Genomic DNA, 27,842 nt, shown 5'->3' on the forward strand with positions numbered 1-27,842 from the left:
AGACACAGAATCGGAAACAGGCTCCAGGCTCTGAGCCATCAGCCCAGAGCCCGCCGCGGGGCTCGAACTCACGGACCGCAACCTGGCTGAAGTCGGACGCTTAACCGACTGCGCCACCCAGGCGCCCCTTAGTTTTTTTTTTTTAAGCAAGTCATACTCAACGTCTTTTTTTAAGAAAAAAATAAATAAGTAGGTGGTCAGGGAGCCATTGTCTACAATGAAACCACTTACACATGGACAGCGGTGGTTTACATGGCCCAATTTGCTAAGTTTCTCTGACCTCTACAAGTCACCTTCCCCAACAGAAAACTCAAACAAAGGTAACTGATGGATTTTTGTGCTTCAGCTGCTTTGAAGCCAGTGGAGTTCTGAAATCCCATCCACCTTACTCCTGTAACTGAAGTCAATTGAGCTTAACTAATACAAAAGCAAACACAAAGTCCTCTAGGTTCGGCTGATGATAACTCAGCAAAGCAAATTAGAACGCCTTAGCTGGAGGCGATCCAGAGCAATTGACAAAAGTTCATGGTATTCCAAGAATCGAAACAAGGCCTGCATAGCCCTGCTCTCTCAAGGCCCTCCTTGACTCTACTTGGAATGACTCTTTTCAGCAATGCTTTCTACATTTTGGGATTTTTTCCCACAAACTCAACATTTCATTAAAAAAAATAAAAAGAACAATTTTAAATAGGATCATTTTTCAGATTAGAAATCATTGGTCATAGGTAGGTAACACCTAGTTGTATTTAAACAAAGAAAATATCGGCTCAAAATGATGCTAAGAGATGCTGAAGCTTTTGATTAAAAGAATCAGATGTGGGTATTGGGAACAGGAAACATAACTGAAACACAGAAACGAGAAAAATATGCTAATAAAAACAAAACCAAACCAGAATCCTCAAGTTATCTATCCAGTCTTGAAATTGAAATGTAGAAACAGTGATCAAGGGTTATTCCGTAGATAATATCACCTACTTTTTATAGAAACATACAAAGATATTAAGATTTTACCCACATTGCTTTTATTTTTGATTATGACAATTCAATGCAGTTTGCAGGAATTATCACCATTTTATATATGGTGTCAAGGTGGCTCAAAATCAGAGGCTTGTGTAAGTTATACCAAAGGTCAAAGTTTTGTATACAGTGATCCTTACTCTGGATCACATTGCAGGAAAGTTTTGCTTTGCATTTCAAGCTCCCCCTTCAAAGGACTTCCACTTGTTTCCAAAATGTTTCACAAAGTAGTATTTTCTAAGATTTCTATGCCGTGAGGGCCGGGCTGGGTGGGGATTGTATCCCAGTTCTGTAAACACAGAAATTGAGTGACCTGGCTTAGGAGTCAAGTAACCATTCTAGGGTATTAACATTTTCTTGTGAATGTGATGCTTCATATACTGTACTGTTTTGATGTTTCACAATCACATTTCATTATGTTTACATTTTAAAAATAGTAACAAAACAATACAAATTTAGATTATTATTATTTTTAACCTGCTATAAGGATGACGTTTCTTAAAACATTTCTTTGATTGGGGGCGCCAGGGTGGCTCAGCTGGTTAAACTTCAGACTTGGGGCTCGGGTCATGACCTCACAGCTCAGGAGTTCAAGCCCCGCGTCAGGCTCTGTGCTAGCAGCTCAGAGCCTGGAGCCTGCTTGGGATCCTGTGTCTCCCTCCCTCTCTCTGCCCCTTCCCCACTCAGCTTCTGTGTATCTCAAAAATAAATAAACATTAAAAAACGATAAAGAAAGAAAACATTTGTTTGATTGTTCCCAGTGTATCTGTCCCCGGTTTTGTTGTACTTCCTGTATTCATTTGTAGCATCAGATGTTAGACTGAATTTAATTTTCATTACCTTAATTTCCATAACTGGTTATACAACTTGATAAGGCAAAACATGGAGTGGATTTTGCTTCTTTAAAAAAAGACGTCGAAGAACATAATCTTACTGGGACAGTTCAAATTAATCAACTGCTTTTTTCTCTTTCTGGCAGAGAGAGAGAGAGAGAGAGAGAGAGAGAGAGAGAGAAGGAAGGGGTGAGAGATTGAGAGAGAGAGAGACTGTGCATTCACGTCAATCAGTGTTTTGAGAGAGAGAGAGACTGTGCATTCACGTCAATCAGTGTTTAGAAAGAGAATCTGTTCCTCTAGGTCTGAATAATCAAGTGCATATGTTTTCAATTAGTAACATGTTTGTACTCTGTGCCTCATTTAAATGCCCTTCTTTTATTTGGTGCGTTAAATTTGTGCCATTTTTCTTGCTTCTACGTGTCTGGAGAAAATAATTCAAACCATCAGTGGAATCAACTGGGATCAGCATAGAATCACCGCGGAGAGACGCCTCTGCACCGACCAAGAGAGGACGGCACCTGAGGAGTGGAGCCCTCATCCCGGCTGAGTTTCGTCCTCCGGCAAAACCCGGGCACTTTCTGAAACTTCCTGGTACGGAAGACACGCACTCGCGTCCACAGACACAGGAAGCCTGCGTTGGTCTACACTTGCTTAAGGAAAAGGCAAACTTCGTTGACCACTGTCCTGAGCAAAGCCCCCCCTTCCCCACGAGCCCCAAGCGACCAGCGTTCCGAGGTCGCGCCTTGAACCCGCCCTGCAGGCCGGTGGAGTTAGGTCCCCTGCGCACGATTCCTGCGAGGCGAGCTCCACACAGCGTTCGCGGCGCGCAACGTCTCCACTGCGCGCGGCCTCCTGCGGCTCGAGCCCGGGGCTCCCCCGCCCGGGCAGGGAAGGGGGCGCAGCGCGGCCAAACAGCTCAAAGTGCAAGGAAAACACGGACTTTGCTTGTGAGTAAATAACCCGCCGGAGCGATCCCGGTGCAACCACATTTCAGCTCCTGAGGACCAGCGAGCTCCGTGCCCGCCGCTCGCGCCCCACCGCCCCCAGCCCCTCGCTCCGCCCGCGCCTCGCGGAGCGCGCGTCCCCTGCGGGAGGCGGAGACCGGCCACCCCGCCTGGACCGCCCGGATCTGCGCGCCCGTCCGCGATGGACGCGGGGGAGGACAGTTGCACTCCGGGCTTAGTCTCTGCGGGCAGAATCGAGGGGCAAGATGCGGAGAGAGTGCCGGGGGGCTGGGGAGGGCGGGAGGCCGGCGACAGCGCCAGCGCCAGCCCCTTTCCTACCGCCCTGCAGAAATTGGTGCTTCGCTCCACCTCCCCGCTCCCGCGCCCCTCCCGCACCGCAGTAATTCTTTCCCTAATTTCCTCCCAAGTGTACTCAATTTCCTGGCGCAGAAATGCACACAAGTTCCGAGCCTGAAGGGGTGGGCTACGTGCACTGTATTTTCCCTCTTCACTTACACGTAGCTTCCAGGCGGGTAGGATTTGGATCAGTTTTCCAACAGTTTCAACGCGGTGTGCGCCAATTCCCCAGCTCCCCGCTGTCGTGTCTGCTGCACCCGTGTAGAGCGTGGGCGGCGAATCCCTCGGTGGCCGCCCTGGGGACCACCCACGCAAGCCCTTCCCCGGGCGTGCTGTCAGCCGGTTGTTGAGAGCAGGTGGAATGGGCAGAAGTGGGGGACCCGCGCACGGCGGGAGCGAAGTGGCTGCAAGGCCTGGGGGACTCCGGCCCGGAGGGGCTAGGGGCGGCCTCGGAGACTAGGGGGTGCGAGGAAAACCCAGGCCAAGGGCCCGGTGGGTTGGGCATTGTTCTGGCTTTACAGGGGCGGGGATGGTCGAGCCCTCCCGCTGACTTTACGCATTTCTTATTGGATCCTTTGTGGAATCAGACTCTCCCCACACCCCTGCGGGAGCCTGGGCCGTGGGCGGCGCGAGAGCACTGCCCCGGGAACGCAGCCTCCCGAGGCTCCCGGCTGGCCGAGCCGTTTCACGCGACTCCCCGAGCACTGCCACTCACACGAACCGCGTCCGGCTGGATCCTCTTAGCTGCTCTGCAACGATTCCGATCCAGTTCAGCAGCGTTTAAAGGTAGCAAAGCCGACATGCCTTCTCTTTCCCTTTTCTCGTCCTCTGTCCTTTTATGTTGTTAACTAACCTGTCATTTCTGCTTGGAAGGTCCAAGAAAGACCCACGACCTCTTTACTGTGTCTAACCCAGGGATTTCAGATGGGGCTTTTCAGAATTTAAGTGTGGTCTCCCCCCGCCCCCCCCCCCCATTGGTAATCAAGATTGCGGAGTCGTCCAAAACAGCCCTTTCCATTTTCTGTAATTAGAGACCCAAAGAAACTCTGGATTTTCCACGGCACATAATCTATATTTATTCATATTCTCTCTCTCTCTCTCCCTCCCTCTCTCCCTCTCTCTCTCTCTCTCTCCCCCCTCCTTCCTCGTGCGCGTGTATGCGCGCGCTTGTGCGTGCGTTTCCTTTCATTTCTAGCATTAGGAAACTCGTTCAGGGCCACTGAAAAGTCAGGAGAGGCTCGATCTCATCTCCCACGGATTCCTACCTCCAGGGTCAGATAATGCCCGGAAACGTTGCCACCAAACAAGTCTGAGAGTATTGTTTTGGAGAAACCGTTAACCCCTACCAAAATACAAAGCGCCAGAGGAAAGCAGGTGAGACTCGAAGACAAGGAAGCCCTTTGCGTTCGCTGGTGGAGGAAAGTGCGATCTGCGGACGGGCTGGGGGGCCCCGGTCCTTCTACTTCAGCACCGGAGGGGATGGACAGCGTCTCCGGACCGGGCTGCAGCCACAGGGACGGACCTGCGCTGCCCTTGCCGCCACTGTCGTCGCCACGGGCGTCTGGGCTCCCTGCTCCTCGCAGCTAAAAGGCGGTGCCTCCTGATACCCCCTGGTCCCCCCCCCCACTTTCCTTGATAGACGAAAAGTAACCTTTCTCATCCACCTGCTAAACTACAATCCAGGGCTCTGAGGAGTCCTCTGGTTCTGCAAATTAAACTCCCAGCAACAACTTCAAGAATAATTCTCCGTAGGGGGCTGGGAGGAATGCACCCAGAAGAGTGAGGCTGAAGTTCTTAGAGGCTCTGAAAAATCATGGGCTCCGCAGAAGGGGTCGGAATGCTCAAAGGCCCACACTTCATGATATAAACAGAATGCTCACCAGAGGGTTGCAACTGTTTTGGAAACAGCTTTGTGAGAGGAGGTTCCAGATCTAGTCACATCCCTACGTTAGAGAAACTGAAAGACTTCTAATTCCTTTACTTGGATGGTAAGTGATAATGCTGTTCTATTTACTTACAACGCTGATGATCTTTTAAATAAAGGTTGTAACAGAAAGATTATAAACAGTATTACCTTGCCTTGTGGATTAAGGAGGATATAATTTTATTTTTAAAAGATTGTTCCTACATCGTGATCTCAGGAAACCTCTTGCCTCATTAAATAGGATATTTTACTTCTCTGAGCCTCTTATGTGACAAGAATATTAAAAATAATATATATTGCCTTTTATGATTATAGGAAACTCTTGGTTGGGTATTTTTTTTTTTAGTGCTGATCTAATATGTTTTCGAATTTGTGTGTGTCTTTTTTTTTTCAAAACTAATATAATCTGGCATTTTGTAAAAGGCTGTTTTTTTTTGTCTTACGCATGCAGTTTAAAGTGATCTTATCTGTGTTATACAGTATGCAAGACTCAAAGTTACAAGTAGAGATGGGTTAGCCATCTCTCCTATTATATTTTATATGATTGTAATTTGCCAAACCATGTATAAGAACAAACACATTTGTACAGACACCCTTGATCCTTCCCTCTACCCCAACCCCCAAGTATACTTACACCTGTAGAATCTTACCTCAAGAAATACACACATTTTTACTTAGCATAGTCTTTCCAGCCTTTTAAAGCTTCAGACGCCTGGCTCAAACCAGATCTGCCAGAGGCAGAAAATGAGAAGCTTTAGCGTGCCTTTTTAGGAGAGCTGGGGTTTGATAGCATTCTGACTTCTTCATTCTACACAATGTATTTGCCACTGAAATCCAAAAAGCGATAGGCCAATAGGTTCTTGACAAACCATAAACTTTCAAGTGTTAATTAAATCTGTTTTCTGTTGATTTGTATTTCTGAAGTCTTCCCCTGGAGCTTTAAAAGAACAATCTTTCACAGTGACCTTGATAAGCATTCTGCTTTAATAAAAAGGGTTCACTGGGTAAAGGCAGTTACACAAATTTATAGCATCTGCCTGACATTTCACTAAGAGCTTGATCAATTCCAACGAGAACATTCAGTTCAGTGGACAGTGTTGACTTACAAGTATGGACTTTTACAATCATGTAAATACATGTGATGCTATATGCATATGCAACACTGTGGAAATAGTTTGCCCCTTTGAAAAATTTTAGTAACTTTAGGTTTCTCTTTTAATTTCATAGTTCGTATACAACTGATGATAAAATGCCTCTAATGCATATCCATACCTACACTCCTCAATTTCAACACAGAAATCATCTGAGGCAGTGAAGATGGGATTTGTTGCTGAGTCGATGGGCCCTTATTTTCCATTGGCTTAGAGTGGCAGTTACACTCTGAGGAAAAATCATTCTCAACTGTCACTTACTGCTTACCATGAACCTGCTTGCTTAGCAGAAAGGGAGCAGAGGCATCTATGTCACTGAGCTCCTTGGGGGCTATTTTGCCCTATATAGGTCAGAAATGATAATCTGAGGAAAAGAAAATGTGCCATTGATTTGGATTCCTTCCCAGGAGACTTAAAAATGTTCTCCTAACACCACCAGATTTTTTTTTTTTCCTAATCTGAGAGATGTGGAAGTGAAATTACCACGTAGAATGACTAATCATGTTTTAAGAGAGTTATAGAATATTGTTAGGCTTTTATTTTGGATGTCAATGAATTAACATAGAGAGACTCCCCTGGTCGGCAGAGCATAAAAAGGAAGCAGAGATGTATTCCAGGAAGCATAGCTGTGGGTTTGTGGTCGCAGTTACCTTCTTAGAGGTAGAGGGGGCAGGCTTGCCCTATGTGTGGCTGAACTGCACAGAGTAATAAGTTACCTTTGCCTGATTCCTTTGGAGATTTAACCATAGGAATAAATAACTCTAACTCACCCATCCAAGTTCGGGCAAGGTACGTGGAAGCTCGTGTCAATCCTTGTCTTTGGGGAAATGTCATTACATTGAGATAGGCTTTTGCAGGCGAACTCAATGCCTGCCTACATGCTAATATCTAACCGCTCTCCTCCAAAAATAGAAGAAGAAAAAAAAAAGAGTTGATGGGCTAATGAACCACATCTTCCTTTTGTACAGAATCACCTATCTTTAAAGAGTAATCTATAATTTATTCCAGGACATCCATATCTTATTAAAGTAAGCTGTTTTGATAATTATTTTGGTCTGTTAATGCATGTGGTTTGGCCAGTACCAGACAGAGTAATTCAACATCCCCTTTCCTGGGGTTGCCGAGGAGGGCGGATGTTTTGCTGGTAGGGCTAAGTACTGTTGGCTGTTGCTTATACTCAAAAGAGAAAAAAGAAATAGGATTGCATAATCAGGAAAATGGAAAGTGTATATAGGACAGAGAATAATTAACAATGAGCCCTGGAATGTTTTCAGTTGCTCTTCTTTTAGTAAGAAATAGTTGAGAATGAAACAGGGAGTTCTGACCTGAATCTTTAATTAATAAAAAAATGCTATAAAGCTACTTCTTGGTTAACTTTTGGTGTAGACCATCTAAATATTAATTTGATATTCTAAGGTAAGTATTGATATCATCAGATCATATTGGATTTGAATATCCTGTTTGCCTTTGGAATTTTTGCTTGAGCTGGAATCAAGTTTTACACATATTTATCAAAACACGTAGAAGCATGAAATGATTATTATTGGAACTTAGGAAGGCACCCGGTAATCGATTTTTATTTTTGTACCACTTAAAAATGTAAATTCCAGGCAAGCAGTCACTTATTCATCCAATTCTAACAAGCAAGGCAGAAGCCACTGGCGAAGAAAAGCATATTGTAAGTCAGAAGTTATTTCTATAGTCCTCTCACCTCCCCAGAAACCTGTACAGTGAGTCAGAGAATAGCACTCAAATGGAGAGAGACCTCTTATTTAGGTATATTCTCTCCGTTTAGCTTAGGAGAATGAGTTGTGCATGGCGTGTGTTGAAAGAGACCAACATGTTGCAGTATAAAATATGTGAGGCATTATGATGTAGCAGAACAAGTACTGTTTGACAATTAGAAGATCGGGGCTCTTGAACTGCTTGTCATTAGAGCTTGGATAAGTCACTCAACCCACTGAAACTTAATTTTTCTTCCCTGAAAGAAGATATGTACCTACCAATTAGGGTACAGTGCTTTATATATGTGGGATATAAGTATTTGTGGAATGAATGCCTAGTCTATGAAAGGTTGAAAAGTCACGATACGATGCTTTTGAGAGCATTTTGGAAATTAGAGTGCTGTATCTTTGAATTATTATAAATAATCGTTAAGAGCATTAATTCCTTAATTCATTGAAAAATTCCCTGCTGATTACTAACTATATGGTCACCATGTGTCTTACATTTAAGAACTTAGGTGTAGGGAATATCGTATTTCCTGTTAATTCAGCACCAATTTTCTTACAGTTTTTAATTGAATCAATATGAGAATGCAGGTAGGGCCTGGTTTAAAAATGTTTGTTACTCAAAATTAACACCATGTTTCATACCAAATAGCCAGGCCTAGGTCAGCATCACTTGAGTTCATTTTAACTACTTTCATTTTGACCTTAAATGGAGCAATCACTACCTTTGTGTCACCATTTTCCGACCTGTAAAGGAAGAACGATATTATTAGTTAATAAGGAGACTCACGGGATTAAATGGACTTTACAACTGAATATCTAAAAACACATCAGAATGCATTTGATTTGATTTAGGGCTAGCGAGGATGGAGAGAAGTGTGGACGTGGACCAATACAGGGGGATGTCCTGGAAATGCTGTGAAGATTAGCCCAAAGCTTAGATTCTACTTGGGAATGTCTCAGGAAATCTCAAGAACATCCCATTGCTGTTTTTTTTTTTTTCCTTAAATTAAGTTTTAAAAGTGGCTATAATTTTTTAATGTAATTTTTTGAACATGCAGTCTTTACAGATTTCTGTAGTATCACTAAAAATACTCTGATAGTATGTTTAAGAAATCTAAATTGTGATGAAAATTATAAAATTACCTACTTATTGATAGAATGTAAAGTTTTTTTTTTTTTTTTTTTTGGTTTTATTTGTTTTCACTTTCCAAAAAGGAAAAAGGAAATTAACAACAGAGAAAGGAAATTGGAAAAAAAAAAAAAAGCAGGAAATGAAAGGCCATTAAAATATGTCATGTGACCAAAATCTTTATCTTTGAATTATTATGAAGATTGTTCTATACAAAGCATCAGAAGATCATTCCAGATTTTCACAGATTTAGTCTTGAAATTATTAGCAAAGCTAAAGTAATAGTATTTTTTTAAATTAAAAGAGTCATCAAATCAATGCATTAGAATAGTGGTTAATTTTTTGTCACTTCATCACATTTAATGTACATGCACAGATTTTACAAATTACAGTTTGTAAAGTAGTTATAAATACATTTATATTTAGCAAATATATTACCAGTTACTCAGCATTTCAGAGCTGAAGATTTAATTTTTTACAGGAATAAATACTTCCTTGATAAATTCACTAAATAAGTTCACAGAATGTACGAGTCTTTCCAAATTGTACCAGAATTTTAACAGTAATGTTATATATTCATATAAAACAGTTGAAAAAATAATACATTCTCTTTAAATGTTTTCAAAGGGATCCATGATGAGAAATAAGGAAGTCTCTGAGATTAAGAAATTTAAAATGTTGATAAGCAAAGAGTATCAATTACATCGTTAAACATACATTGAGTACATAGGAAGTCTGGAATCAAATGTCATTTTCTCATCAACTGATTATATGACCTTGAGTTAATCACTTTATCTTATTTTACTAGCTCAGCATTTTCTTGATTGTTTTGGGAAATCATTATCATGTCTCTTAGAAAACAAACACACAGAAACCCATAGGTGTAGCTGAGCTCAAAACTTTTCTTCTGTTTCCCTCAGATCTTTTTTCTTGAAAACATTCCTGTACCCTTATGGTGAAAAGTGCATGGCATTTAGAATCAGTTGAATCCTGGAATTGAGTCTCATTAGCTATACAAACTTGGGCAATGGATGTAAACTCTGAGTCTCTTTATTTTCATGTGTAAAACGAAAGATTTCCACCTCTCACGTGGTTGGGAATAGGGCATGCAGAAGGGCTAAGTGCCCTGCCCCCACCCAGCAGGAAATCGGTCAAGTTGGTGGTGTTTGTTATTACCTAGCTTGTTCCCCATCCACATCCTGTGGCTCTGACCGTCCCACCATTTTCTCTTACTGTTTTTCCAGACAAATCTCCTGTGTTGTCTTCCAAAGCATACCGTACTTACCACTACCTGGCTCTCTTCTTCACGCTTTGTCCTATAGGCCGTTTCTTTTTCCGTTGACACATCTAAACCTACATTTCTTTGTGTAGATTGTAACTTGCAATGCCTACGGGGCTCAGGCATGGAAGCTACTGAGTGTGGCTGGCCAGTAGGGCCTGCAGCAAACTGCTGAGAGCAATCCCCCCCCCCCCCCCGCCATCCCCCCACCTCCCCCCACCCCCAGGAGTTTCCTGACTCTCAATTCTCCTCAATTAGAGCAAACTCTGGGAACTGACAGCAGAGTTTTGTGTGCAATCTCCTCATTTTCAGCTAATTTAACATTTCGAGTTTTTTTTTTTTTTTAATAGAACCAAGTGCATCACAAGCTGGCCTCACAGTACATAGGGTGCATTTTGTCCTGTAGCCCGCAGAGCCATACTCTTCTGAGTAGAGTGGCATTTGTTAAAACCGACGTGCTTAATCGGAGTCTTTTACTAGTCCTCTGTTTTTTTATCTAAAAATAGGAGAATGAACCATGACTTGGCAAAAAACAAAAAAACAAAAAACAAAAAACCCTTCATCTTAATGCCTTGTAGAAGTTTCCAAGCAGTAAATCTCAAATACTGAGGAGTGGCTGATACGAAGTAGATGGTCCATGTCTTTGATGGTCAAAAATATAGCGGGGGAAAAATAGTTTATAGAATGAATAGGAATGGGGATACGTCCACAGTATTCCATAATGTATTTTCTTCTAGCCTCTCTTCTTACTATTATCTTTCTTTTCTCGTATGGACGCAGCAGCAACAGTGACTCCGATGCTAACCTTGACTAACCTGTTAGGTGAAGAGAAGGAAAGATAATCATTGATTGATAACAGACAGTAGTCTTTTAAGCGCAAAGCACTCCTCCTGTCCCCCAACACAGATTTTAGTGCACTCTTCAGGAAGGAAAGGGGGGCTGTCTTACCGGATAGAAGGAACAGCAGCTGTCCGCTGTCGTGTTACCGGCCAGCCTAGGAAACATTTCCAAGTCATCTCATCATCCAGTGCTGATAGAATATTCCCCCAAAGTGGGCTCCGAGGCCTATTGTGTCTCCAAGAGCTTGCTTTTCTAAGAAAGAACGTTTTAAGCTGAAATGTAGGCAATGTGCCCTTCAGTGTCATTCGTGCACCAAAGCTTTGCGGGTGTCCTTTCTGCTTTATTGCTCCGAAGTGAGTAATGTCAAAAGGCCATACAAACAGTGTAAGAGAAGAGACCAGTGCGAGGAAGAGTACTTCTTGCTGGATAGCGTTCTCCTTGGCGGTGTTTTTCTTTTCTTTCTTTTTTTCCCAGCAGTTTTAAATAATATATCCTCATTTATCATATGATAATCCTGCTCCATTTTCACTAGACTATTTGTCTTTGTTTTTCTCCGGCCTGGTTTTAATCTTGAAGAAGTAACACTCCTAAACGCAGATTAATTGCCTACATCTTGCGCCACGTATGATAGATAATATGACCAAGAAGTAATACAATAGGGCACAATTACCCTAATTACCCTAATACAATAGGGCACAAATTACCTCAATTTACTTGAGGTAAATAAGAATAAGTAGTTCATCTAATTCATTCACTTCACAGATAGGCTGTGCGTTTCTCCTCTGCGAGGTCATCATTTTCTCTGCTTATAAATCCTTCAAGTGATTTACCTGTTTCCCACCTAGTCAACTGATTCTTATTTTCCGTTTTGTGTTTTCTTTCTAGGACAATACATTTTAAGAAAGTCCCTTGACATTGTTGTATCGAATCTTCGTAGAACATGATATGTTCCGGGAAACTTCACCTTTGCCTTTAATTTCCATTCATACTATGATTCTCTGGCATTTTGTATGATGTTTACAGTGTTTTTTTTTTTTTTTTTTTTTTTTTTTTTTAAATCCCCGTTAGGGAGTCTCATGTGATTGTCATGGCAGGCCTGTGAGGTTGACTGTCATTCCTGTTTTGCAAATGAGATAACTGCGATCAGGGCAAGTTTTCTCTAGATTAAATCAATTCTCTAGATGTCTGTCTAGATTAATTTACAATTAAGGTTTGGTTAATACTTTGTACTTTCCCACATTCTATAGGTGGTTTGGGGGGACACACTGTCACCTATTACTTGCATATCTCGCCTCACACATGCTTCACTTGCTGTAGATTGTGATAAAAATAAAACTCAGCAACTGTATTTTACTGACATTTTACAAAGTTACTGGAGGAGTTTAGATTCTTGAGGATCTTGAAGGGCTCCCATATTATCTTGACCCTAATCTTATATAGATAGGGAGGTTTGTGGACCACCTCATGACATTTTGAAGTCATAATTTAAAAGCATCATGGAGTCATGAAGGACCAGCGTTAATTCTGTTGCAGTAATTCAGATTGGAGGTGATAGGAATGTGACCTAAGGGGATAAGGTTAAAAAAGGAGTCAATTAAAACTGGATGATCAGATGAGAGTGATGCCACTAATAAACAAAAGAAGAATCAAGAAGGAGAGACCATATGAGATAATGTTTTCAATACGCGCCAGAGAAATGCTAAAGCATATAAATATAAAATGCTGTTCTTTGGAAGGAACCGTGTCACATCCGACTTGGGACACGTCAGAGGAGTGGTGAAAGGGTATAACAGCCACATGGCAGGTGAAGGAACCCTTTGTTTCAGAAAGAGGGTAAAACCTGACTTACGAGACTTAGTTATCACAATAAAGATTATTTCTGAAACTAGGAAAATATATTAACTATTTAAGAGAATGAAGGGAAAATAGTTGTTTATGAACGTAACCATCCATATTTGGGAATGGAAAAGTAATAGGAGAGCGGATTATAAAAAAAAAATACTTAGAAACGTGTAAGGGAAAATACATAACATTTCAAGAACACTGTTGATTGGTTAACACTGTTGATGCTGTGGAAGTAAAAGTAATAAGGATTCAAGTGCCTTTGGGTTCACATGAAAGTCAATCATTGGGCATCTTGGAGAGAACAGTTTTTGAAAACTGATTCAGATAACCTTTAAGAGTGTGAGGTCTTAAGGGTCAAACTAAGGCCAAGGGCTACCACATTCATGCTAAGAATGTATAAGAAGCAATACAGTTACCTTTTCACTCCCAGTTCACAACCCCCATTAAAATCTGGCGAAACCACATTTCTGGGAAAGTGAATACTTTGTTGCATTACTTTGTTGCAAATCTTGCCTGTGGTGATGGAGGTCTGGTGAGGGAAAATATCGTTTGTTACAGAGTAAATCTAAAAGAGATACACATAATACTTGGGAAGAGATCTACTTATAAGCTTTTATTTTTCCTATTATTTCAATACTTATTTTAGGGGATCACATAAAATATGTAAAATATGCAATAATTGTTCTTTTGTTTCAGTTACTGGAAAATGAACTTTTCTCCATTAATAATGATGCAACGTAGTATTGACTTTACCTGAAAGGCTGAAATTAATTTCAAATAATAATGTCTTTTTCATTATATCCTCCTTTGTATCCGTATCTGTATTATCGGTCCTTTCTGCTTTAGGTGTGTAATATTTACATATTTTTTCTAAAAGAAATTTCTGAGTATGAAATTGGGTACAAGAGATCTTCAGACCTAAGCCTCCTCTGTACTTTTTATCTCTCATTGAGCTGAACGACCTAGAAGGACCACAGAAGTATTGCGACGTCCATCCGAACGGCTAGACTTTCCAAAAGAATTCAGGCAAACAAGATATTTGCTCGTGTCTAATATTCAAATTCCTTTCTCAAGCCACTCAAATTCCCCAGATAATTGCCCGGCTTTACCTTAGTACCAAAGGAGTAAATTATCCACTTTTTGGAGGCCAGTTTCCTAAACCACTAGTGTGCCATTTACCAAATTACCTTTTCAGTGCACTAAAAGACTCCCCAGTAACCCTGAAGGAGTTAATGTGCCACCAAACAGTGGGTGATTTACTCCCTCATCTCCCATGGAATCCAATGTATAGAGTGGCAATGTGAGCTTTTGCTTTGAATCAGTGAGGCACATTTGAGTCACCGTCGGGCATGGAGTCAGTGATTCTCTGGGGGGCTAAGCCATAGAGGACAGGAGGTGTTTATCAATGTGGAGGAGGGCAAAGGGGAGAGGTAAGGCAGATAATGCTGCCAACTATTATCTGAATGGAATTCCTGTGCCAGTGTCTGTATACCTGGCAGTGATAGGCTAGTTAGCAATCCATGGGCACAAGGAATGATCTGGTTATGGGTTTATACAAAGTTCTCTGTGAGGTAATCAACTCCTTTCCTTTTGATGTAGTGACCATTGGTTTTTTGTTTTGTTTTTTTTGTTTTTTGTTTTGTTTTTTGTTTTTTTTTTGTCCTGGCCTCATTTGAGATGTGGAATAATTTCTTTCCTGCCAATTGTAAATTTCCATGACTTAAATGCAAATGAGCTTACTAAAGGCAACTCTTTGGTTATAATCCTTCTCTCATTCCTCCATAAACTTACCAATCGTTGTATCGATTCGTGTCTACTTTAGTAGTTATGATCATCTTCTGTTACACTGATATTTCACCTGGCATAGCAAATGGCAACATTTTTTTTTTAAGGATTTTTTCATCCTACCTGTGGGTCCTGTTTAAAGTAGTGTATGCACGCATACGTCTACTGAATAAATCACAGGTATCCTGCATTATTTTAGGGGATACTATCAAAAATTTGAAAACTGCTAAATATTTACCAGTTATGCTTATGAATAAATGAAATTGTTTTGAGAAAGAAGCAATTCTATTACGTACAATGCGAATTTTGTGAAAATGAATTTCTTTAAATCATATCCAAACTTTAGTTCTCTGTGAAAATGCCTTGACATATATAAAAGCAGTGTAATCGTAGAATAATCAATTAAATGAAGCTTAGAAATCCCTTATGCTATTTTTATAAACATGTAAAGCCCCCCAATAGGCTATTTTCTCCTGAACAGAATTAACAAAACTCCAAATGAAATACAGTCTCTTCCTTCCATGTGTAGCCCCAGAATATTTGCATAAGAGCCAAATCACTCAGCCTTTTCAGGTTTATCAAGAATGCATACACATTAAGATATTGAATCCTAGGAGCAAAATGGAACTCAAATACATAAAAGTTGCAGGCATCAATCTGAGACTATATCATAACTACTCTTCATGAACATGGAAATTGAGCAGTTGGAACAAGGCCGATACATGGCCAAAAAAAAAAAAAAAAAAAGTTTGGCAATGGATGAATTACTTAGCATTTCTTTTTGTGAAGAATAAAAGCTTTCTGGCTTCCAACAAAGAGTTTGTGAGCTGTATGGCAGTATTTTGAACAAGGAGATCATTTATAAATGCAGTCTTTATATTTAGGAAATGATTACGGGATGCAGCTGCCGTTTTTAATGACTTTTAATAAAGCACGTTATAAAGTGAATTAGCAATAAATGTTTAACAGATGATAGCGAATCAAGACATTATAGAACATCGTTAGATCTGTGTATTCGATTGTTCAAGCTATATGCCAGTTCCTGGAATACTGGTGGGTTTGTAATTTTCTGGGATGTTTTGAAGGGAAGTTCAAGGCAGATTAAAGTTTAATGAATGGGTTTACTATATCAACTAGCTCTGCTAAAACAGTAAAAACTTTAGTTATGTAAGTGATTAAGTGAACAGTCTTCAATTTTCTTAAATTTCTACAATATATGGAACTGTAAAATGAGATTCATACGTTAGTACATGAAGAGATGATATTTCAACCACGTTAAATTCGTGAGTCTTTCATAAAGAAGGGTGAATGTACTTTGTAGAAAACAAAATAGTTAGAAAAAAATCTGTGTTCCACACTTGTTTTGCTGGCGTGGCCAAAATTCTAAATTTCACCGTGAAGTGGTCAGAATACTGATGAGTAGAGGAGGGCACAGCTCCTAATTTAGTGGTTTCTGTTCGTACAAGTATTCGTAGGCCACCTCGGCATGCAGAGTAATACAGCAGAGTTTCCTTTTAAAGACTAAGCTCAGTCTCGGACCTCGAGAAGGTTAGAGTGTAATGAGGCCAAGGATGGATGTCCAGAACCACGGACTCATTACAAGGTACAACCTGAAATGTAGTTGCTGGCAGATTGTCGGGTTAGGAAACGGACCCTCAGAAAATTGTTGAGGTTGGTTGGCAGACTCAGATGAGTGCATGGCTGAGTTGAAATGGGACCAGACATTATGGCGTCGTTAGTGGTGGCACTCTGAGAATGGGGAAAGAACATGAAATCATGTTTCGTGAGGATCTCTCTATGGAACCATCGTGCAGGGTAAATGAGCAACATGGGGTAAGAAGCTAGAGAACAGACAAGTGGTAAGTCTTCCCTCCAGCAACTGTGACCGAATGCCCGTCATAGACGCAGCGAGGGACAGCGGTGCTGTATTCGGACCATCTCTTTTTTTCAACTTTCTGTTCCTCTTTACATCATTATAGATTCAAAGGGTGTTGCAGAGACGGTTTCTTGTGAAACTTTTCCCCAGCTTCCCCTCAGGGTGACTTTTTACATAATTATAAAATAGTACCCCATAGTCCCAGCAGTTGACATTTGCACATTACTGTGAAACAAACTCTCTTATTTAGAGTTTGCCCGTTTTTATCTCAACCAATTTGTATGTGTGTGTGTTTGTTTGTGCTGGGTGTAGTTTTATGTTATTTACACCATGCGTAGATTTACATAACCACCACCACAATCAAGATATACAACTGTTTTAACACCACAAAAGAACTTCCTTGTTCTAACCCTTAAGCCCCACTTACCTACCCAGCACTAATCCATTCTCTAGAATTTTGCCATTTTGAGAATGCTATATAAATGCCATCGTATAATATATAATCTTTTGAGATTGGCTTTTATTTTTCCACTCAGTAAAATGCCTTTGAGATCCATTCAAGTTGGTGCATACATCAGAAGTTTATCCTTTGAATTGGTGAACCGTATTCCATGGTTGGTTTGTTGTTCTACCAGTTTGTTGGCCTATCTAGTGGATGAAGAACTTTTGGGTTGTTTCAAATTTGGGGCCACAGTGAGTACATTGTTATAAACATTCACATATGTAGTTTGTTACATAGTAATAGATAGCCAGAATGTCTCATTATAAGTATACTTCGATACTTATCGGGATATGTTAATAATGCGTATCAGGAAGGCAGGTAAGGGGTGCCTGGGTGGCTCAATCGGTTGAGCATCTACTCTTGATTTTGGCTCCATTCATGATCCCAGGGTCATGGGATGAAGCCCTGTGTCAGACTCCACGCTGAGAGTGGAGCCGGCTTAAAATTCTCTTCCTCTCTCCCTCTGCCCCTCTTCCCTGCCCTCTCTCTCTCTTTCTCTCTTTCTAAAAATAAAAATATTGGGGCGTCTGGGTGGCGCAGTCGGTTAAGCATCCGACTTCAGCCAGGTCACGATCTTGCGGTCCGTGAGTTCGAGCCCCGCGTCAGGCTCTGGGCTGATGGCTCAGAGCCTGGAGCCTGTTTCCGATTCTGTGTCTCCCTCTCTCTCTGCCCCTCCCCCGTTGATGCTCGCTCTCTCTCTGTCCCAAAAATAAATAAAAAACGTTGAAAAAAATTAAAAAAAAATAAAAAAATAAAAATATTTTTAAAAAGGCAGATAATATACTGTAGAAAACAAAGGATTTTGAACAAGTAATACTGTTTTAAACTCCGGTTTTCCACTGATGAATGGTCAGTTTATACCAGTTACTTTTGCTCTATGAACACTACTTTCTGATACATAATAGGGGTAAAGCAGTATTTTTCTAAGAACTAATGCAGACATTTAAGTAATTCAATAATGTTCCCACACAATTGTTGATTTTCTAAAAAGCGTTTTAGTTAATGCCATATGTACTTGATTTTATAATGTTTCACACATTATATAACAGTAAGGATGTGGGTATGCAGATTTTAAAAATATGCGTCATGTGTGGGGCATCTGGGTGGCTCAGTCAGTTAGGCGTCTGACTTGGGCTCGGGTCATGATCTCACGGTTTGTGCGCTGGAGCCCCACGTTGGGCTCTGTGCTGACAGCTCAGAGCCTGGAGCCTGCTTCCGATTCTGTGTCTCCCTCTCTCTGCCCTCCCTCCCTTGCTCACGCTCTGTCTCTCTCTGTCTCAAAAATAAATACGCATTAAATTAAGAAAATAAATAAAAAAATCTGCATAATGTGTACAAATCTAGATTGCTGGCAGTTTACCTTATTTAGAAGTTCACACATACATTTACAAAAACTTGCCCATATACTGCGCCACATAACAAAACCACACCAAATTTCGAATATTTAAAATTCCAAAGGCATGGTCTTTAATCAGTAGCATTCAATTAAAAAAGCAATCAATTTAAAAACGCTGGAGTCTTTTCAATAAATGGTGCTGGCGCAACTAGGCGTGCACATGAGTAAAAAATGAATCTAGACACAAATCTCATACCCTTCTTAAGAAGTAACTCAAAATGGATCCTAGACCTAAATGTAAAATACAAATGGTGAAACACAGGACAACATCGAAAGTCTAAGACCACAAAACAGACTCTTAACTACAGAGAACAAACTGAGGGTTGCTGGAGGCGAGGTAGGCAGGGGGATGGGCTAGATGGGTGATGGGTACCAAGCAGGGCACTGGTTGGGATGAGTCCTAGGTGTTGTATGTAAGTGATGAATCAGTACATTCTACACCTGAAACTAATATTATGCTGTGTGTTAACTGACCGGAATTCGGATAAGAACTTGTAACTGTAAAAAAGAAAAAGAAGAAAATCTAGATGACCTTAGGTATGGTGATGACTTGTTAGATCCAATACGAAGACACAATTCCTTAGAAAAATAATTGAGTAATTGAGAAGTTGGATTTCACTGAAATGAAAAACTTCTGCTCTGTGACAGATAATGTCAAGGGAATGAGAAGACAAGCCACAGACTGGGAGAAAATTATTTGTAAGAGACATATTTGATAAATGACTATTAACAAAATATATAAAGAACTCTTAAAACTCAACAATAGAAGAGTGAGCAACCCAATAAAATAAAATTAGCAAAAGACCTAGACGGACCCTCACCGAAGAAGAGGTACAGATGGCAAAAAGCCTATGAAAAGATGTTTAACATTATACGCAATTAAGGAATTACACATTAACGCGAGATACTACTATGTACCCATTAGAACGGCCCAAGTGCAAAAACATTGACAACACCTAATGCTGGTGAGGATTTGGAGCAGAAAGAACTCTAACTCATTACTGGTGGGAAAGCAAAATGGTACCACCTCTTTGGAAGACCACTTTGCAGTGTCTTACAAATCTGCACATAATCTGACCATACAACCCAACAGTTGTGCTTTTTGGTATTACCCAATGGATGGGAAGCATATGTCCACACAAAAACCTGCACCTGGGTGTTTATAGCAGCTTTTCTCATAATTGCCAAAACTTGGAAGCAGTCGAGATGTATTTCAGTAGCTAAGTGGATAAACTGACAAAGGAATAAACAGACATTGGAATATTATTCACTTCTAAAAAGAAATGAGCTGTCAAGATCCAGTTTCTCTGCTGATTTCCTGGTGCTTTGCCCTCCCATATTGTCAGTGCTCAAAAATAGTTGTTGCGTGAGTGAACGTCTACCTTTTTAAAGTCTTGCGTATAGTTTTTGCTGTGATGTTTAACGTTAATGCAATTCCATTTACTTTTCTTCTAAACTTTTTTTTTTGAAAAATTTCAATCCTCCGAAAAGGTTGAAAGAATAGTACAGTAAACACCTTTAGATCCTTCACCGAGACTATTTGTTAATAACACTTTCATTATGACGTTCCGTGCTATATTAAGTGATCCACTGTCTCTGACTGTCTCAAACTAGTCATTATTGCCGTTTTTTTTTTTAAAATAGTTAGCACATCTTTAGATTTACAGACAATTTCTCTGTTCACTATGGCTTTTTAAAAAATAAACTGAAAAAAATAATGAATAAAAAATAAGTTGCAATACAATTTCCATAACATAATATTGAGCCTTTTAGACTATATAACTCAGTGGTTTTCAGTATATTTACAAGGTCGTGCAAACCATCACCACTATCTAATTTCAGAATATGTTCATCACCCAGAAAGAAACTCTGTACCTTTTTCTTCTCTTCTCAGCCCTTAGCAAACCCCTGCTGTGTTTTCCATCTCTAGCTTAGAATGGATTTCCCTCTTCTGGGCATATCATATAAATAGAACCATAAAATCTGGGCTTTTTCACATAATAATGTTAAAGTTCATTCATGTTGTAGAATGAATGAATACTCTATTTTCATATATGTATAATCTATTGCATGAATATACACATTTTGTTTGTCTCATCAGTTGATGGGCATTTTGGTGTTTCCACGTTTTAGACTGTTTTGAATAGTTATTAATGTTCATCTACAAGTTTTTTTGTGAAAATACATTTTCACTTCTCGTGGGTATGTACCTACCTAGGAGTGAAGTTGCCTGATCATATGGTTCACATTTTGATTCACATTTTGAAAAACTGCAAAACTGTTTTCCAAAGCAGCTGCACCATTTTCTACTCCCACCAAAAATGTGTGAAGGACCTAATTTCTCTACATCCTTACCGACCCTTGTCATGTCCATGGTTTTGATTATAGCCATCCTACTGGGGGTCAGTGGTATCTCCTTGTTTTGATTTGCATTTATCTGATGACTAGTGATGTTGAGCATTGTTTCATGTGATTATTGGCTAACTATATGTCTTGTTTAGAGGAATGTCTATACAAATGCTTTGCCTAGTTTTTAAACTTTTATTTATTTTTGTCTTCTTAACGTTTATTCATTTATTTTGAAAGAGAACAAGAAGGGGAGGGGTGGAGAGAGAAAAACTCCCAAGGAGGCACCATGCCGCCCGTGCAGAGCCACACGCAGGTCCTCAACTCACAGACCGTGAGATCATGGCCTGAGCTGAAATCAAGAGTCAGGCACTTAACCGACTGAGCCACCCTGGTGTCCCTGCTTTGCCTAGTTTTTAAGTGGAGTGTTTGTCTTTTTGGTGATGGCTTGTAAGAGTTCTTTTTTATATTCTGAGCATTAGAACGTTATCAGTTATATGATTCAGAATATCTTCTCCAATTATATAGCTTTTTGTTTTTTTCATTCTTTTGCATGTGGATATGCAGGTGTCCCGACACCATTTGTTGAAGAGATTATTTTTCATCATTGACTGACCTTGGCACCTTTCTTGGAAATCAGTTGGCCACCGATGTAAGGGTTTATTCTTGGACCCCATTTTTTTCATTGCTCTGGATGTCTGTGCTCATCCTAGGACGACATAGTCTTATCATTGTACTTTTGTACTAAGTTTCAAAATAGGCAGGTGAACCCATTCACTTTTACTCCACCTTGCATGATTCCCATTCAGTCATGTGATGGTTACTTGTTTGTAACTTCCTCAACTCAATGCTAGACAGTTTGAAAGGGATGCTAATATGCATTACCTCGTCTCTGCTTAGCTTAGAATTTGTTCAGGAAAGAAACGAGGCATCAGCATGAAAGAATAAGTACATACGTTAAATTCATATCCAAGATATTTACTTTCTTTGTGACTCCATAAGCTCATAATAGAAATCAAATATGCTTACAGAAGTAAATGGAACAGTCTCTGAGACTAGAGTGTGTGTGAGCAAGTCTCTTCTGTAATGAGTGCTCTGAGGCTGGTACCCATAACCTTAACCTGTATTTGATTTAGTTACTCTCTTGTTCTTGTCATGGATGACTTACTTCACCATGGATATCTTCTCTGATTATGTGCACTTTTCCTTGCAAAAAATACCTTTCCCTCCCATGGTTATCTTTCCTGGTCATATATACCTCTGTGTGTGTGTGTGTGTGTGTGTGTGTGTGTGTGTGTGTGTATCTGTCTTATGCAGATTTATGTACATATATAATATGTATACCATAGATGTAACATATAAAGATATGAATTGTAACATGTATTATCATATACCATTTATATGTGTGTACATTACATGGATGATGTGTAGTTGTATACATATGTGTGTTATATACAACATTGTTTATGTAATTGGATATATGTAATATATACAATATGAATATATAGTATGCATATGTAATGTTATATATCATATATAACATGTTTATATTACATATATAGAGCTATATATTATATACATAATGTTGTATATAATATGCATATACTAGAGAATATATTATATATAGCATATTACATGTTATATATACACATCTATAAAATATTTACCTGAAATGTGTAATATGTTCCTTGTCATATTGTCACATGGAATTTCTTTGAGGGAAAGCAGGATGGAATGGTAGTTGCAAACTAAGAAATTCATGGAAGCTTGAGCCATACTCCACTTGAAGATTGAATTACTAATTCAAGGAAGAAATGCTGTAATTGAGAAAGGAAAGATTGCTATTTGGGTGGGAGAGACCTCAAGGGCAAAGCTATTGATTAGAAAACATTCCCCTGGAGGGTATGTATCTTATGATAGCTTTTGTTCCAGGAAGTGAAATGAATACAAAGTAAACCCAAAAATAATTGTCAATGCTGTGATTATCTATATAGTTCATGTGACATTTCATAAAAAAATACAAGTGCAAAAAAATACTTGTATAAGCCTGTGAAATATCCTTTTGAACAGGTAATAAGTTGATTTAAAATCTAATTTTCTAGGGAAATATGGGTTACAGTATGAGATGCCCAATCAGACAAATATATTAAACAAGTTTAGGCATGTGTGTTACAAATGGATCTTTGACAGGCTTAGACAAGAAGCTTGGAGACAAATGCAGAAATCAAGGAATTGCTTCTCTTTGAATTTGTGGAGAAAAATTCTTGGATATGGGTTTATAAGTCATCATTATACATCTCTGTGAGAAGGCCTGAGAAATCAATGCCAATACTTACTTAGCATCAGGAATTTGAATCTATCCAGTACCATAAAGGTTGTGTAGATTACTGGTTAATAAAACTGGCCAAGCAGTTTTGGGAAGCTTTTACATGTATGAATAGACCCTATTCTAGATTTCTTAACTCTTAGTCGTATTCCTGTAACGAGAGAGTAGCAAAATAGAAGTGTGTGTGTGTATGTTACAGCTCTCCTGGACATTCTGGTGTTGTCTTCTGAGAATACATGTTTGCGGAGCACCCTGACAAAATGAGGAATCAGAAGCATATCATCATGGAGTGCCTGGGTGTCTCAGTTAGTTGAGCGTCTGACTCTTGATTTCTGCTCAGGCCATGATCTCACAGTCGTGAGACTAAGCCCCGGGTTGGGCTTAGTATGGATTGTGGAGCCTGCTTAGGATTCTTTCTCTCTCCCTCTCTCTGCCCCTCCCCTGCTTGTGCTTTCTCTATATCTCTCTCAAAATAAAATAAGCTAAAAAAAAAAAAAAAAGAAGCATATGATCAGTGGCCCCCAGATATTTCTCTTAGTAAGGGTCCTTGGTGCCACAATTCATTTTTTGATATTAAGCACAGGCAGAGATGTTTCAGATTTTACATCCGAGAAATGCTGGGCCCCTGGAAAAAATGAGTTCGCGTAAGGAAGAGAAGCCGAGAGACAAGAAAGAATCATTGAAACAGAGGAGGTGGCCCTGTTTGAAAACATACTGGTCCCTGCTTAAGGACCTGCTTATGGAGCCTGCTTAAGATTCTCTCTCTCTTTCTCCCTCTGCCCCTCTCCCCTGCTTGCATTCCCTCTCTCTCTCACTCTCTCTCTTTCTCAAAAGAAATGTTTATGACCGCTGAATAGAATCTTATTGGAATGGATCCTGTGTCCTTATTTGGCAAGAGTTGAGTTTCCAAAATGCAAAGTCATTGCGAACTAATGGATATAATTTAAAAAGCTTAGTACACGAGTAAGGATCATTAATAGAGTTGGCCAAAATTGTGTCAGCTAAATTAATGCCTTTTAAAAGTAAATTTAAAAATTGATTTGGATGAAAGGAACATTTTCTTTTCTTTTTTATTGTGCATCCTCTAGTGATTTGCCTTGAAGATTCAGTGTGCTTAAAGTATCAAAGCCACTTTTGCTACAATGTCCCTGTTGATTATTATGAGTGGGTTTCATTGTGAACTTAGTATTCTTTTAAGAATTAGTATGAAACTTGCAGTTTTGGAGACTTGTGCAAGTATCCTTCGCATGTTTGGTAATTAAAATATAGTTGTCAAACTAGCTTAAGTAGCATTGAGTCTCTTGATTGTGGTGATAGTTTTAAATTGCACCCTTTAAATATGTGCAGCTTGTACGTCATCTGTCGTCACTAATGCTGCTGTGAGAATTTCATTTAACCTATTTCTTTGTACCTTTTCAGTGGCTGTTAGATAATTGAAAGTGACCTGTGTGGCTTGCCTTACATTTCTATGGGAAAGTGCTGATGTAGGCCTGACTACCATTTTTCAGGAGATACAGGGGGCAAAAAGGTATGTTATGCAATAGCACTGGGATTCCATCAGCTATTTCCAGAGCGGGGAACGTGTGGGACGAATGACCAGGCCTTTTCAACTAATAGTGGCAAAGGAACCCGGAGCTAAAAGTAGACTTAATGAAAAATAACAACAAAGGCAACGTGTGGCTTTTTTAGAGCTTGATTTTACACTCCTCTTTCAAGAGTTGCTCAGCTCTCTTGAGGACAGCGCATTCTCTCTCTCCCTCCCTCTCTTTTGCCACCCCTGTCTCTCTTCTTTGGCTTCTCTGTTTGTGAAATACTACTGTAACCCGATCCACAAGCTAGTAGTTTTGACACAGTTGTTGCCTTTGTCTTTGTGCCTCCTGTTTTTATACCCGGTCAGTCTTAAATTCTGCTTTGCGTTTGACTTTGAATTTGGCTTCTCACCGTGGCTATGCCATCAGTCTCCTCACTGGTCCTCCGACTCTGTTCAAAGCCCTGCCGCTCTCCGGTTCATTTCGAAAACCCAAACCTTACTCGTTCCAGCCCTTGACCGCTTGCCTTCACCGACTGCCCTCGACTGTCAGGGTAACTCCCTGCATAATTTGCAAAGCTGTTCACAAGCTGAGCCCACCCGTCTCTCTGATCTCAGGCACGGTCGTTTCCCGTGATATTTTCCGAAATAACAGTATCAGCCGAGCGTGTGCTAAGTACTTCACTTGCCATATCTAATTTAATCTGCACCAGAATCCTAGAAGGTGAATGGCATTCGTGGTCTACATCTTATGGAGGAAGAAACATGGTGCATGTTTATTAAATCGGACCCTCAAGATGAAAACCGCGGCTGTGTGGTCAGGGTCAACCGCGGTACCACTCTGCCTGCGTCTACCTAACACTGAGTGCGATTCCTCTTTCCCTCCCTCCCCCTAGCTGTTCTCTCTCTCTGTCTCCCTCTCTTTCTTCCTTTCCTCCATCGTTTCCTTGGACTTCATGACCGAAGTTAAATTAACTATACAGTTTCCTATCAGTCAGTGTCTCAGCAGGAAACATAGATCGCTGAAAGTAGGAGATCGGGAGGGAATTTAACAAGTGGCCAATTTCTGTAGCGTGGGCAGGATGAAGGGAACCGGCGTGAGCGAGCGGTATCCCCCGGGATGGTGTCTGAAGGGGAGTCCTCATCTGGCCTCAGAGAAGGTGGGCGTGTAGACAGAGGTGCCCCCCAGGACCTGTGCTTTCCTGCAGAGGGACTTTCCCAGCTCCAGGACTTCACGGGCAGGGGCTCGGGAACAGACAAGCCAAACTCTCTTCCCCAGCTCTCCCGTCGGTGCCTCCCACGGACTTCATCTAAGCAGAAGCCAGAGGCAGGAAGGCCCCTTGACATCTGGGCTCCCGTGGGCCCAGAGGCGAGTGGAGAAATGTGGAGGAAGGAGTTTTAAAATACGGGAATATCCCTGTAATACACATAACACGTTTTGTGTGTTAGAAATTTCTACAAACAGTGTACAAGTCGCCCTACCAATTTCCTTCTGTTTATCACTTGTTTCCTCCAGCGATGTTCGTGAAGACATCACCGCGTTGTTCATATAGCTATATAGTTGCATATTCCTGGGTGCCACCTGGCACCGCATCCTCGTGGTCTACCATTTTTTACATACTTCTCTCCCGGAGATGGAGCCACAGATTGTTTTCAGGGGCCCGATACCACACAGGGTAGCATAACAAAGTCCTCACGCATGTCTTTCATTGACTTACGGGTTTGCTGAGTCGGCAGGGTTTCACGATTTTAATTTCATTAAGTACTGTCAGACTGTTTTCCAAAGTGGCTCTTTGAATTTATACAGTCTCTACTAGTGCATGAGGGTTTCCGTTTTCTCACATTTTGGGTAACTTCTGGCCTCCTCCATTCTTTAAATTTGCCATTCTGTTGGGTGACAGTTAATATGCTGACATTTGAATTTGTCTTTCTGGAGTGATGAGCAAATTTTAGACTCTCTTCAAATCTTTTTTTTTATTTTTAATTTATTATTATTACATTTGAGAAAGAGAGAGAGAGAGAGCAAGCGCAAATGAGCGCAAGCAGGGGAGGGCAGAGGGAGAGGGAGAAAGAATCTTAAGCAGGCTCTTAAGAGCCTAACCGGGGACTCGACAATGAGCTCAGTGTCACGACTGTGAGATCATGACCTGAACCAAAATCAAGACCGGGATGCTTGACCGACTGAGCCAGCCAGCTGCCCCTGTTCAATTGTTTTTTCAACCATTAGGATCTCATCCGTACATTGTCTCTTTACACTCAGGTGTCAGTAAATAGTTTAATTGAATGACAGAGCCCTATAGCGTGTGGTTTTTATCACAGCTTTTTAAAAACCCCTTGCCCTTGACCACTTAGTGGACACACGATAAATGCTCATTTAATGAAGAACAGTGTACTGTACATATGTTTTGTATGTAGAATTCTTGGGTATGTCTTTTGAGTTGGCTCTGACTCTTTCAAGCCTTAAGTCATTAAGGCTTTTAAAGTAACTAGACCGAACAACTTGTTCTCTAACCCCTTAGTCCATTCCACGCTCATGGATTCTTTTTTTAGAAAGGCCCGCCTTCCATACCTCTGTTCTCCCAGGCGGCATTGAATTTCAGAAGAAATTCTAAGCATGGGGCTTCTTGGGAAGACAGCAGATTCTGAAAAGGTCCAGGATTCAGTAGGTTGAGAACATTCCCCTCTCTGCCTTTTATTTTTAAAAATAAAAAGGGGAGCGACAAAATACATGAAGTGATAAACTAAAATGTGAAAACCATAAAAATCTCATATACAAAATGATCCACTGGAGGATGTTTGGACGTGATATGGAATGAGGTGAGTTCTAGGCTCCTGGGATTCCACTCTGTCAGGATTTGGTCTGTATCATCTGAAGTCCCTGGAATTTAAGGTGCTGGGACTGAACCAACCCATGACAGAGAAATAGTGCACCAAATCTGGAGGAGGCAGAAGGGCACAAACCAAATACCCCGAAAGACTCCTGAAACCGGGCCCATAGACAATGAACTGGGTGGTCTTCAACAAATGC

At 40.5% G+C, this 27,842-nt stretch overlaps 1 protein-coding gene across 2 annotated transcripts in view; it reads left to right on the forward strand.

The window, feature by feature from the left end:
- The first annotated feature begins 3,072 nt into the window (after window positions 1-3,072).
- Window positions 3,073-27,842, forward strand: part of SNTG1 (syntrophin gamma 1) — an 888,982-nt gene continuing 864,212 nt past the window's right edge. Inside the window, exons 1-2 of one of the 2 annotated variants that reach the window (XM_019822638.2) lie at window positions 3,073-3,940; window positions 4,350-5,142. The gene's annotated coding sequence lies outside the window, so the exon portion shown is untranslated. The remainder of the gene's footprint in view (window positions 3,941-4,349; window positions 5,143-27,842) is intronic. The other variant, XM_019822636.3, reaches the window with a different exon arrangement.

The sequence above is a fragment of the Felis catus genome, chromosome F2 (genome assembly GCF_018350175.1).
Source record: "Felis catus isolate Fca126 chromosome F2, F.catus_Fca126_mat1.0, whole genome shotgun sequence".
NCBI lineage: Eukaryota > Metazoa > Chordata > Mammalia > Carnivora > Felidae > Felis > Felis catus.